Below are 13052 nucleotides of genomic sequence, written 5' to 3' on the forward strand. Positions count from 1 at the left end.
TAGTTAAATAAATTATCATTTAGGATGCTGATAAAGATTCTAATGCATAAGATAATATTTATATATGTATGTATGTGTAATATAATTATAGAAATACAGGTAGATATGCATAGAAAAAGGAAATACACTAAAATATTAACTATGATGGAGTTTAAAATGATGGAACTATGCGTTATGTTTTATCTTACCCTAGCTGTCCTATGTTATTCAAATTTTATTTAATAAGAATGTGTTATATCTATAGTAAGGTGGGAAATTTTTTAAAAGATTTGAATTGAGAATCAAGAGACCTGGTTTCTAGTCCAAGTTCTGCCACTAAATAAATTATTGAGCTTTGGATAATTCACATCATCTCTCTGAGCCTAATTTTTCAAATCTGAAAATGTGGTGGCTTTGCAATGTGTCAGCTTGGCAAGACTGAACTTGTTCCTAAAAGTCCTTTTTCTGTAAATTCTCAGCTAGGGCAGCAGCCATATTGTTCTTATGCTCAGCGGGCCCATGCAAGCGACCAGTAGCTCATGTACATTGTCACTTATCTGCTGGCTCAGCTTGTTGACATAGGGCAGCAGTGAGTCCTGAAGTTTCTCTGTCTTCCCTCAGATCTTCATTCAACTTCTTCATGTCCTGGACTAGATGTGTGCTTACGTGTGTAATGAAGGGCGCCAGCTTCTTCAGTGGGACATCCACACCATCAAGATCAAAGGCAACAAGAACAGACATAGGCTTTAGTCCATCCTTGTGGGTTCCAGCTCATTCATCTGGGTTCCATCTTGTCCAGACTGTCCCCTGCTTTACATTTATCTTTCCTGCCCACCCTGCAATACTCAAATCCCAGGATCAAACACAAAGACAACAGCCATAGAGAGAATTTTTAATCACCTCCCACAATTGTGTAAGGTCAAATTCCTGTAATAAATAAATGAATACCTAGTGGTCATGCTTCTCTGATTGAACCATGATTGATATAGAAAGTAAGAGGTGGATGGGATTTGTTTATTAAAGTCCAAGTTTCCTTCCAGTTCTAAACTAGAGGATTCTAAAGTAAGCTCCAAGTTTCTTCATACCCATAATCAATTGAAAATCCAGAGAACCATCTTCTCTACACAAAATTAACATCAGCATAAAGTTGGGTGGTTCAGGATGAGGAGCCAAGCACACATGGGTATCTCCTCTCCTAAAGGAGCATCCACCTAGAATATAAATGAAGGGTCTGCAGTACCTGAAGAACTCTAGCTGTGAGATAAGAAGTGACACTGCACAGGTGTGAGAAGCAGTGTTGAGAACTCCAGGAGCAATTGAAGACCAGCCTATCAGATCTTACCCTTCAATCCCCAACTCTTCCCTACCCCAGTGAGCAGAACTGCCACAATCAGGTACTTCTCCCTGGCCAAAAATTGAGTTCTTCTTAATTAAAAAAAGAAAGTTGTTCTCAACTTTAAATGGTGTCTGGGGGAAATTAGGGCACCTACTAAGCAGTGTCACCACAGAGTGGCCTTCCTTTTAATTCCATGTTGAGGTCCCCAGCATAACAGCCTGCTCCCCACCTGTCTCATTCAAAAGCCTGACAGTCAACAACCCCAGTTATATATACAGACTCCCAATTCAGTCTCTATGATTTGCTATTAAATGTAAACAAATATTTGCAAATGTAAATGAAAAAAAATCAAGCAGAAAAACTACCTCTCCCCCCACCCCCCAAAAAAACAAAGATAATTCATGGCACAGAAGAGAACTAAAAACACATGCGAAACAAAATCTGTAAAACCAAGAACTATATTCTATGAATAAACGAGCCATGAAGGAATAAGAAAGAACTCTTAGAATTCAAAAATCTGGCTATATGATTGCTGAAATTTTGAAAGTGCAATAGAAGGATTGAAAGATAAATTTGAGAGTGTCTTCCAGAGTACAGGAAGAAGAAAAAAAAAGATTTGAAAAATACGAGAGAAATTTTAAGAGCAAGAGATTAAACCAAGAAGTCCAACATGAGATTAACAAATATTCTAGAAAGAGGTAACATAGAGAGCAGGAGGGAAGAAATTATTGAGGAAATAATATAAGAGAACATACTAGAGTTGAAGGACACAAGCTTTAGATTAAAGAGAGAGCCCTTGAGTAAAGGCTCAAAGGATAAAAAAAGACTCCCATCTATACCTGGCATTATGAAATTTCAGAGATTGTTAAAGTATGCAGAAAAAAAGAAAAATATATATAATAATATAAATATAATAAAGCAACAACAATAGAAATATGACTTAAAGTTTGAAAAAGTTGAAGCTATGATAAAGGCAAGTTTGTTGTTACATGCCATCAAGTCAGCTCTGGCGACCCTATGAATAGGTGATGTTCACAATGTCCTGTCCTCAACAGCCCTACTCAGCTTCTGTAGACTCATGCCAATAGCTTCCTTTATGGAGTCAATCCATCTGGGGAGTGTAAAAAATTAACTATCTATTCAAACTAAATGTTAGGTACAATCACCACTGAGTGGCAAAGTGGCGATGACATTACATGCATAGAGAATAAACTCAAGTGTGGTACTTTGCACATCAGTGAACAATATTTGCATGATCATAATAATGTAAATAATGCTTCCTGATTTTAAGCTTATAGAATCAACATATAGCGAAATCTTGGAAGAATTCACAATGGTTCCAGAATACAATGTAGCTGTTACCAACTTTGAAGTGGAAGGAAGCGGGAGAGGTGGAAGGAAGGATGAGAGAAGAGGTTTCCTCATCATATAAAATGAAGAGTCAAGATACAGTGGCTGGAATAAGAAACGAAGAGTATGCTGTTTATAGCTGCAGAAGTCATCCAGGGAAGAAGATATCAAGCATAGTCATAGAACTCTGTTGGGCCAGACAGGGTAGGAATGATCTGATCTTCCTCTATTATGAAAAGAAGCTGATACTGATGAATAAAGAAGCAATGATATAAGTCTGTTTCTATTATTATATTATTATTTGTTTTAGAGACTATAAAAGTGACTAACCAAAAGAACCCAAAACAGGAATGGTTGCAAAAAGTGGTTGCCTTGGGGAACAAGACCAGGAGTACAGATGATACATGCTTGGAGCTGAGGAGGGCCTGCCTGCAGAGAGGAACCAGGATTGGGAGACAGAGAAAGAGAACAATCTAGATCCGATGATGATATTGTTAGAGTCTCTCGGTGAAGCTGAGTGCGGAACTGGATTTTTAATTATGTAAGCTGTCTTAGTTTGTTCAGGCTACTATGACAAAATGCCATAAACCGGGCAGCTTATAAATGACAGAAGTTTATTTCTCACAGTTCTAGAGTCTGGGAAGTCCAAGATCAAGATCCTGGCAGATTAATTGTCTAGTGAGAGCCAGCTTCCTCATAATCTTCTCACTGTGTCCTCATGTGGCAGAAGGGGTGAGGTTTCTCTCTGGGGCCTCTTATACAAAGGGCACTAATCCCATTCATGAGGGCTCCACCCTCAGGACCTAATCACCTCCCCAAAGCCCCACCTCCTAATACTATCCCATCAGGGGTTAGAATTTCAACATATGAATATGGAGGGGCGTGACACATTCAGACCATAGCATAAGCCAATAGAGTCTTCTCTTGAGTTGGTTTCTGGAACTTCCCTTAAAAATGCCCAATATGCACCAACTGTCCCTCTCCCTCCATTCCCTCCCTCCCTCCCTCTGGTTGAAGTCTTTGCCTTCCTGTCTTTTTTTTTGTGTGTGTGTGTGTGTGTGTGAGGAAGGTCAGCTCTGAGCTAACATCCATGCCAATCCTCCTCTTTTTGCTGAGGAAGACTGGCCCTGGGCTGACATCCGTGCCCATCTTCCTCCACTTTATGTGGGATGCCGCCACAGCATGGCCTGAGAAGCAATACGTCGGTGTGTGCCCGGGATCCAAACCCGGGCTGCCAGCAGTGGAGCACACGCACTTAACCGCTACACCACAGGGCCGGACCCTTTGCCTTCGTGTCTTTACAAACCTGCATTGTTGGATGCCTTGTGTTGTATATTTGCATAACAAGTTGGAAGTTCCTAGTTATGTGAATTAATAATAGAAATATTTCTCAATTGGTAAGTCCAGGTTTATCTAGCAATGCTATCTTTAAAAATAAAGAGGTACTATTGATTTGAAGAGACCAGATTGGCTGCCTAAATTGAGTTTCTGAGCTTGGGGCCTCTCTGGTAGCCACAATAAGAATATTCTTGAATTGAGTCCCAAAGCTCCGCCTGATGAACAAAATGCATTACTGTCTTTTTCTCATTCTTAGAATCATAAAGTCAGGGAATCTCAGAAATGAAAGGGTCTTGGAGATCACGTGGTCTAACACCCCCAGTTTTACATGTGAGAAACTGGGACCCTGAGAAGTTAAGTAGTTTGCTCAGAGGACATGCTAAGAGTCAGTGGCAGATGCAGGACTGGAACTTGTAGTTAAGTCTTTGGGGGCTAGGGGAGCGGAAGAAGGCAGATAATGGCAAAATGATAACATCAAGTCTGCAGAGTCAAAGAAGGGACATAAACAGGGATACAAAGTGGCCTTGGGTGGCCCTCCCCAGAGACATCCCTGCCCAGTGCTTTCCCTGACTGAGGCCAGTTTCAGGCAGTTCTGAGGCCCTTCTGAAGCTAAGACGCTGGACCTGGGAGGCCGGGACATCTGAGGTGGGCAAATCCTTCCTGCTTCCTCTGGATGTGTAGAACACATGCAAAGACGCCCCTCAGCCCGCTTCACTGAGGCTGGCAGCATCCCGGCACGGGGCAGTGCTCTCTGGGTCGTTCTGCTAGGTTTTTAAACTCTTCTCAGTCAGAGAAACTTTTTTTCCAAACCTAATCAATAGTAAATTATAGTCTTATATAAATGTTAGAGAATAGCATTAAAGGAACCTCTAAAGGAGAAAAAAGAACTACTCTTAGTCTCACTATCTTCACCCAATAACTGACTTCCTTTTTGCTTTTTCTTTTCTGGCTTCTGCCCATGTGCACACTTAATTTTGCTTGGTTGTAATCAGAAGGAGCATACAATTTTGTATTAAAGCAATAAAGTTTTAATGATATATAGATATAGAAGGCAAATGGCTATAAAGCAAAATTTATGCAGGTTTGTAGGGGAAAATCCATTTTAAAGGGGAAAGTATAGGATAATAGCACATATTAGAGCAGTACATTTGGGATAGTGCTTATAAAGATGTTAATAAAATTCCTATTCTTTCCTTTTTATATCATTCCTTAACCAAGTCGTGGGGAAATAAAGGTAATATATGTTCAGCCTATATTTGTACCATTTGATTTCTAAAACAATCATGGTGGTTAAGGAGGAAAAAAATCATAGATCTTAGCGCCAGAAGGGACCTTGGAGATATTACATTCAACCCAGTGAGAGGCAAATTGTCCATAGTATTTGGAATTATGTAAGCAAGTCTCGGTTTTTGTATCCCTCTGTCTCACCATGCAAATCCAGCTAAGCTCCAGTAATAAGTCAACAAGCATTTATCTATTACTTACCATGAGTCTAGTGCTGGCCTTTATTAGGGGTTACAAAATGGTAGACTCTGTGGCCACAAGGTTCTAACAAACTCCTTGAAACATTGAGGCAAACATCCATTAAACTGTCAGTGAATTCAACTGACATATTATATATTTCATTGTCATTTTGTTTTCTGTCTGTATTCTCCTGTTAGAAGGTAAGCCCCATGAGGGCAAGAACTTTGTCTGTCTTGCTCACTGCTGCATCAGCTACCCCTCTGTCTTAGTCATCTTAGGCTGCTATAACAAAAATACCATAGATTGGATGGCTTAAACAACAAACATTCATTTCTCACAACTCTGGAGGCTGGGAAGCCCAAGATCAAGGTGCCGGCAGATCTGGTGTCTGGTGAGGCCCTCTTCCCAGCTTGGAGACAGCCACCTTCTCACTGTGTCCTCACATGGCAGAAAGAGAGCTCTGGTCTCTTCATCCCCTTATAAGGGCACCAATCTTGTTATGGGGGTTCCACTCATGACTTCATCCAAACCCAATTACCTCCCAAAGGCCCTATCTCCAAACACCACCATATGGGGAATTAGGGCCTCAACATAGGAATTTGGGGGAGACACAAACCTTCAGTCCATAGCACCCTCCTACAGGGCCTGACCATTGTGGCTCCCAATATGTCAGCTGATTCCCACTTTCTGTTGCATTCTTACTAGATTTGCAGCCCGACAGCCTCCTAGCAGCTTTCTTGTTTTCCCTCCAGTTCTAGATCGCAAGCTAACTGGTCTTTTCCATCTTTGTATCTCAAATAACATGTCAGATTTTATTATTTGAGAAGATGGGCAGTCTTTGAATCTCTCATAACTATTCCACATGGATACAGTAATGAGAAGGCTAATTGATTCATGTGAACTCTCCTCCTGGCTTCCCAAAATTTAGTCATGGATGGCACCTGTACCTACAACAGTGTATTGGTCAGGATAAGGCACAAAGAACACAGTCCGCTCTCACTGATTTGAACAGGAAGGGATTTACAACAAAGAGTTACATGCATGACTCACAGTATCAGAGACAAAGAGCTTTAGAGAGAGACTCTACACTGAGCTTCCAGAAACAACTTCCAAAATCACACCGCAGAACTGGACCGCCAAGTTTCGTGCCACGATCAGGAAATTCCGGGTTGAATCAAGAAGCTACCACTACACTCACAAATCTAAAACCATACCACCCCTACTGCAGTGCAGTCTCCCACTAGCACAGCTGATTGGTATCATCTAAATCACATCCAGAAATGTAACTGCAAGGGAGTCTGGGGAATGTCCTTCTTGGCTTTCCAAGCTCTATGATACTAGGCACTCTAGAGAGAGGGAGGTTGAAATAGAGCCTGAGGGATCCCAGCCACGTTATCTTCCACACAGTTGTTGTTAGTGCCATCGAGTTGATTCCGACTCCTAGCGCCCCTGTGTACAGCAGAGTGGAACCCTGCCCGGTCTTTTTGCCCCATCCTCTCACCTTCTGGCGGTATATCAGACAGCGATCTCCTGCTATTCATAGGATTTTCACGGCCAATTTTTTTGGACGTGGGTGGCCAGGTCCTTCTTCCTCGTCTGTCTTAGTCTGGAAGTTCCACCGAACTGTCCACCATGGGTGACCCTGCTGGTACTTGAAATACCAGGGGCATAGCTTTCAGCGTCACGGCAACACACAGCCACCACAGTGTGACAACCAACAGACAGGTGTTGTGGTTCCCCAACCGGCAAACGAACCCAGGCGTGGCTGTGAGAGTGCCAAATCTTAACCACTAGACCACCAGGGCTGGATCTTCCACTCAGAGAGGGAGGGAAATGCACCAAAATTAAGGGAGTGACCTTTGTGTGCTCCCTCTTTCTACTCCTTTCACTTAGAGCAATTAATTTTCTTAGTCAATAAATATTTTTTCCTGTTTTATTGAGATAAAATTGACATATAACATGCATAAGTTTAAGGTGTACAACATAGTGATTTGATATATGTATACATTGTGAAATGATCACCACAATAAGCCTAGTTGACGCCCACCACTTCACATAGTTACAATTTTTTTCCCTTTTAATGAGATCTTTTAAGATCTACTCTGTTAGCAACTTTCAAACATGTAATACAGTATTATTAACTGTAGTCATCATGTTCTACATTCCATCCCCAGAACTTATTTATCTTATAGCTGGACGCTTGTACCTTTCGACCACCTTCACCAAATTCCCCCACCCTCCACCTCTGGCTACCACAAATCTGATCTCTGTTTCCATGAGTTTGTTTTTTTTAGATTCCACATATAAGTGAGATCATACAGTATTTATCTTCCTCTGTCTGACTTATTTCACTTAGCATAAGACCCTCAATGTCCATCCATGTTGTTGCAAATGGCAGGATTTCCTTTTTTATGGCTGAATAGTATTCCATCGTATATATATACCACATTTTCTTTTGATTACTCAAAAGATTACTCATGTTAATTAGTCAACAAATATTCATTGAGCCTCTGCTATGAATCAAATGCCATGCTAGGGGCTGGGAACACCAAGATGAGTACAACACTGGACACCTTAAAAAACCCACAGTCGAGCCAGCCCTGATAGCCTAGTGGCTAAAAAAGCAGAGCCTTTGGCACGTTCTGCTTCAGCAGCCTGGGTTCAGTCTCTGGGCATGGAACCACACCATTTGTCTGTCAGTAGCCATGCTGTGGCAGTAGCTACCATAGAAGGACTTACAACTAGAATACACAACCATGTACTGGGACTTTGGGGAGGAAAAGAAAAGAGAGAGGAAGATTGGCAACAGATGTTAGCTCAGGGTGAATCTTTCCCAGCACAAATTAAAAAGAAAAGAAAATAAACCCACAGTCTCGTGGAAGAAACAAGTGGATAAGCCAGTAGTGACAAGAGAGAAAGTGTTCCTAGTGGAGACTTGCACAAAGTGCTGAGGGAGCCCAGATGAAGCTGTGCACGCTCTGGGTTCCTCTCCTCTAAGCAAACCAGATTTCTACTACTTCTTTTGATGGAATCCTAGTTTTTTTCAAAGTACTTTCTCTGAATGAGCTCTGCTGTGAGAGTCAAGGCAATCAAAGTTGTAAATCACTGGAAACCTGGCCATGTTCCTTCAAGTATGTTGTGTTGTCACTTTTCTCATTGTCATTGTTGTTGTTTTAATGAAAACCAAAACACCGTTAAGTAAATGTTAATATAGCTTTTCTTGTGTATGTATTTTTATGTATGTTTACGTAGTTCTGCTTATATCTGTATATATGTGTCCCTACATAAACTGACATTTGTACCCATGAATGTTCGTGGAGGGATGTGTAGCTGCCTAGGGCTGTCGCTCCATAAATGTGTATCTGTGTGCATGGTCCTTCAGCTTGCTTGTTGTTTGTAAAAATGCATGAATGTAGATGAAAGTTCAATGAAGGTCAAGTATGAATAAATAAATTCAAGGAGGTGTCAGGGAAGAGGGGGAAATATATATGTGTAGGAATCGTATGTGATTGATTCTCACACTGAATTGTGAGGGTTGTCTTTAAGAGCATCGTGTTTTATTTCCAGAGTTATCTTAGAAGTTCTCTTTTATTATTTCCATGTAAAGGAGCCCTCAAGTCAAAAATTAATCCCCCAACCCCCTGCCCATCTCTTCCCCTCTATACTGTGTGTTCCTAGAAGACAGAAACTGATCTTTTTCATCTCTGGATCAACAGTGCACAACATCAGACACAAAGCTGGTGGTTGGGAAAGAAAGAAGGAGGGAAGGAAGGAGGGAGGGAGGAAAGAGAGAAGGAAGGAAGGCGAAGGGTAGGGCAAAGGAAAGGAGGAAACTAGCCTTATTCATCATAAGTAGACAATTAGCACATAGTAATAAACTGAGCTAATAAGCCACTGGATAAGATAGATAAGATCCATCACTGGCGCAAAGGGCCACCGAGAGATATCATTCCCCACTCTCTGCCCCATCTCAATATCTTCTTGGTCCAAGCCAGCTTCTCTCCTGACCCATCCATGGACTCAGCCCTTGCGGATGGTGAGCTGTCCTTGGTTTGACCTCCGCGAAGCTCTTTTGTCCACACAGGTGCCCAATCTGTGGTACTATGAACAGAGCACTAGCCTGCCAGCCATGAGAACTGCATTCTCATTGAGGCTCTACTTATCTGAATGACTTTGGGCAAGTCGCTTAACTTCTCTGGGCCTCATCTGTAGGTGTCCTTATCCGTTAAATGACACACTGTGATCTTTGAGATTCCCTCCTGCCCCAGAACCCTGTAATTCCATGCCACACTGCTACCTCCATCTGCATCCCTGAGGCTCCAGGCTTTGTTTGTGACTGCGGCCCTTCCCCTTCCCCCAGCCTCTGCCCTGGGCTGGTCCTCAGTTCACAGCACTCACATGGGTCTCTACCTTGAGGAACACAAAAGCTACCTCACCACAGGCAGATAGGATCAATGAACAGGGTAACACTATTTATGTTAAGCTCAGGCAAGCACCGAATCTCAGGCTAGATGCAAAGGTCAGCTCTGAGGCTGCTCTCACAAGGCTTTGTGCAATCTGATTAAATCCAGACAATCCCAGGCCCAGTGCTTTCTCCATCAAGGATGCTCTGGCTCTGCACAGACACCAGCAGATCATCACTCAGCTCCCTTGGAGACTCATGAAGTCCAAAGCCCAAAGTCCTCTCTTCAACACAGCCCAGTTTCTCTTCTCTATCCTGCTTATCCCCAGCCTTGTTTCCCAGTTTCTCTTCATTCTTTTTACTAAGAGATCCATGGGCATAAAAGCCTCTCTTCAGGGTAGCAAAGAAGCCTCTTGTATTTATCCCTCACATGGACCCATTAGCTATCAGTGATTAAAGAAAGCTCTAGATCCACCCACATCTTGAACTCCCAAGGGCACAGGAGAATCAAATAAAGGTTTGCTGCTTCCTCTGAGACCAGGAAAGGAGAGAAGATGGGTGCAGATGAGGATATTTGCCCTGGGAGGGAGGAGGGCAGGAAGTCCACTAATATTAATATTCAAAGCACTGAGGTGGTTCCCAGGAAGGACTTCTGGGATGAAGACATCACATCCCTCTCCTAAAGGACTTTTCTAGCTAGTGAGGGAGACAGGTGCATGAACTGGTAATTTGCACAAATCATCCTGGAAAAAATGCCAAATGCAGCATACTGAGAGAGTTCGAAGAAAGTAGTCACTGACTCTGTCTTGGGGAGAATCAAGATAGAAATTAAAGAGGAAGTAAAATTCGAAGACTTTTTAGATTTTTCAGTTTTATTAAATAGTGGTAATAATGCTTTCCATCTTTGCTGTACTTTATGGTTTACAAAGTGCCCTCACAGCCTTTATTCCATTCGACGTGTTCATGCGTAGCCTCATGCACTTAGACAGTGATGGAGCCTATCGTGTTCCATGCAAAGCTATGGCTCTAAAGATGAAAAAAAAAAACCACAGTCCTGGCCCTCAAAAAGTCCACCTCTGATAGGACAGAAAGGCAGGTAAACAAATAATAGCCAAGGCAAAGCATGAGTCCTAAAGTGGGATGTCAAGTTATTATGGTGGCAAAAGGGAGTGTGGAGTTTAACCCAGGGTGGAGGGGGGAGACAAAGTTTAGGGGCAGAATTAAGAATAGAATGCTTGAGGATGCTTGATATGACTAGGATGAGCTGGGGTGTGACAGAAGGCAATACGGGAAAAGAACATTCCAGAACAACACAAGCAAAGGCAGAGACTAGTAAAGTCAGGTAGAATATAAGGAGAAAGTGGGGGCAGAAGAATTCAAGATACAAGCAGATGCGGGATCACGCTCAGGGCAATCCTTGGGTGAGAAGTGCAGATGGAGGGGACACCAGAATTACTTGAAGATCTTCACAATATACACATTGCCATCTCCCCCATCCCAAGAGCCTAGTATTCCTGAGGGTGAGGATACCTGCTTCTCAGTGGTCTCACAAATCCTTTTGAAAATAAGAAAGAAATTTGGGCACTCTTCTCCCATGCAATTCTGATTTCTTAGCCATAACTTTTCTTCCCATCACCCATCCCCTAGGTAAAGATGACTGTTGAAATTAATTTCATCATCTCTCTATGGCTCCCTAAATCAAGAGTAGGATTCTCTTCCTATCTTCTGGCTTCATTCTGGTTTGGATTAACCATCCTGGGCCCAGGGCTACCCAAACAAAGTGTGAAGATTTGGGGTCCACCCTCTCTTTCACATCTCCTGTTCAACAGTATCATTAACTGGGCCTCTGTTGTGTGACCCCATTCTAACTCTGCTGGACCCTCTGGCTTTGAACTCTGGCCTGTCTGGATCTGTTATATCCACCTGAGCCCTGTTTATGCTTCCATCATCAGTCTCTGGACTACCTGACTCAAGAGCCTGGAGTCAACTTATTCTCATCCCCGGTCCTAGTCAGGCCTATGTATTGCCATATCTATCCCAACATGGCAGACTAATACATCCCCAGGTTCCACAGGGACTACAGGATGAGTGGCAGTCTTCCAGGTAGGAAAGAGTGGGAAATCTTTCCAAACATAAGAAATAGAGTATACTTACAAGTGGCCAAAAAGCATGTGAAAAGATGTTCAACGTCACTAATCATTAGAGAAATGCAAATCAAAACCACGATGAGATATCACCTCACACTCATTACGATGGCTATTATAAAAAGAAAAATGACAACTGCTGGCAAGGATGTAGAGAAAATGAAACCCTTGTGTACTGTTAGCGGAACTATAAAATGATGTAACCTCTATGGAAAACAGTATAGAGCTTCCTCAAAAAATTAAAAATAGAAGTACCATAAGATCCAGCAATTCCACTTCTGAGTATATATCCAAAATATTGAAAGCAGGGTCTTGAAGAGATAATTGCCACTCACATTCATAGCAGCATTATTCACAATAGCCAAGAGGTGGAAGCAACACTAATGTCCATCAAAGGATAAATGAATAACAAAATGTGGTACATGCATACAATGGAATGTTATTCAGCCTTAAAAAGGAAGGCAATTCTATCACATGCTACAATGTGGATGAATTTGAAGATATTATGCTAAGTGAAATAAGCCAATCACAAAAGGACAAAGACTGTATAATTCACTCATATAAGGTAACTAGAGTAGTCTAATAGAAACAGAAAGTAGAATTACGGCTGCCAGGGAATGATGAGGAAGGAGGGTAGAGGAAGTTTTTTTTTAATGTGTATAGAGTTTCAGATTTGGGGGATAAAAATGTGCTGGAGATCTATTTCACAACAACGTGAATATACTTAACACTACTGAACTGTACACTTGAAAATGGTTAGGATGCTAAATTTTATGTTTTATTTACTACAATAAGAAAATAAATATTTAAAAAGAAGTAGAAAATACAGAATCTTAAAAGAGTGTGGAACTCAAGAAACTTTGAGAAACAGGGTGTAGTTGTAGCAGGAGGCATGTGGACAAGGGGTATGGAAAGTGAGCTGGGAAACTAAAACCAACACATGAAGGGCCTTGTTTTTATTTACACAAGACCTTTTTGTGGAATATAAAACACCCCTCTGTTTGATAGCTTTAGGGGTCATCAGTCAGCTTTCTAATCT

The sequence above is a fragment of the Diceros bicornis genome, chromosome 11, assembly GCF_020826845.1.
Source record: "Diceros bicornis minor isolate mBicDic1 chromosome 11, mDicBic1.mat.cur, whole genome shotgun sequence".
NCBI classification, from domain to species: domain Eukaryota; kingdom Metazoa; phylum Chordata; class Mammalia; order Perissodactyla; family Rhinocerotidae; genus Diceros; species Diceros bicornis.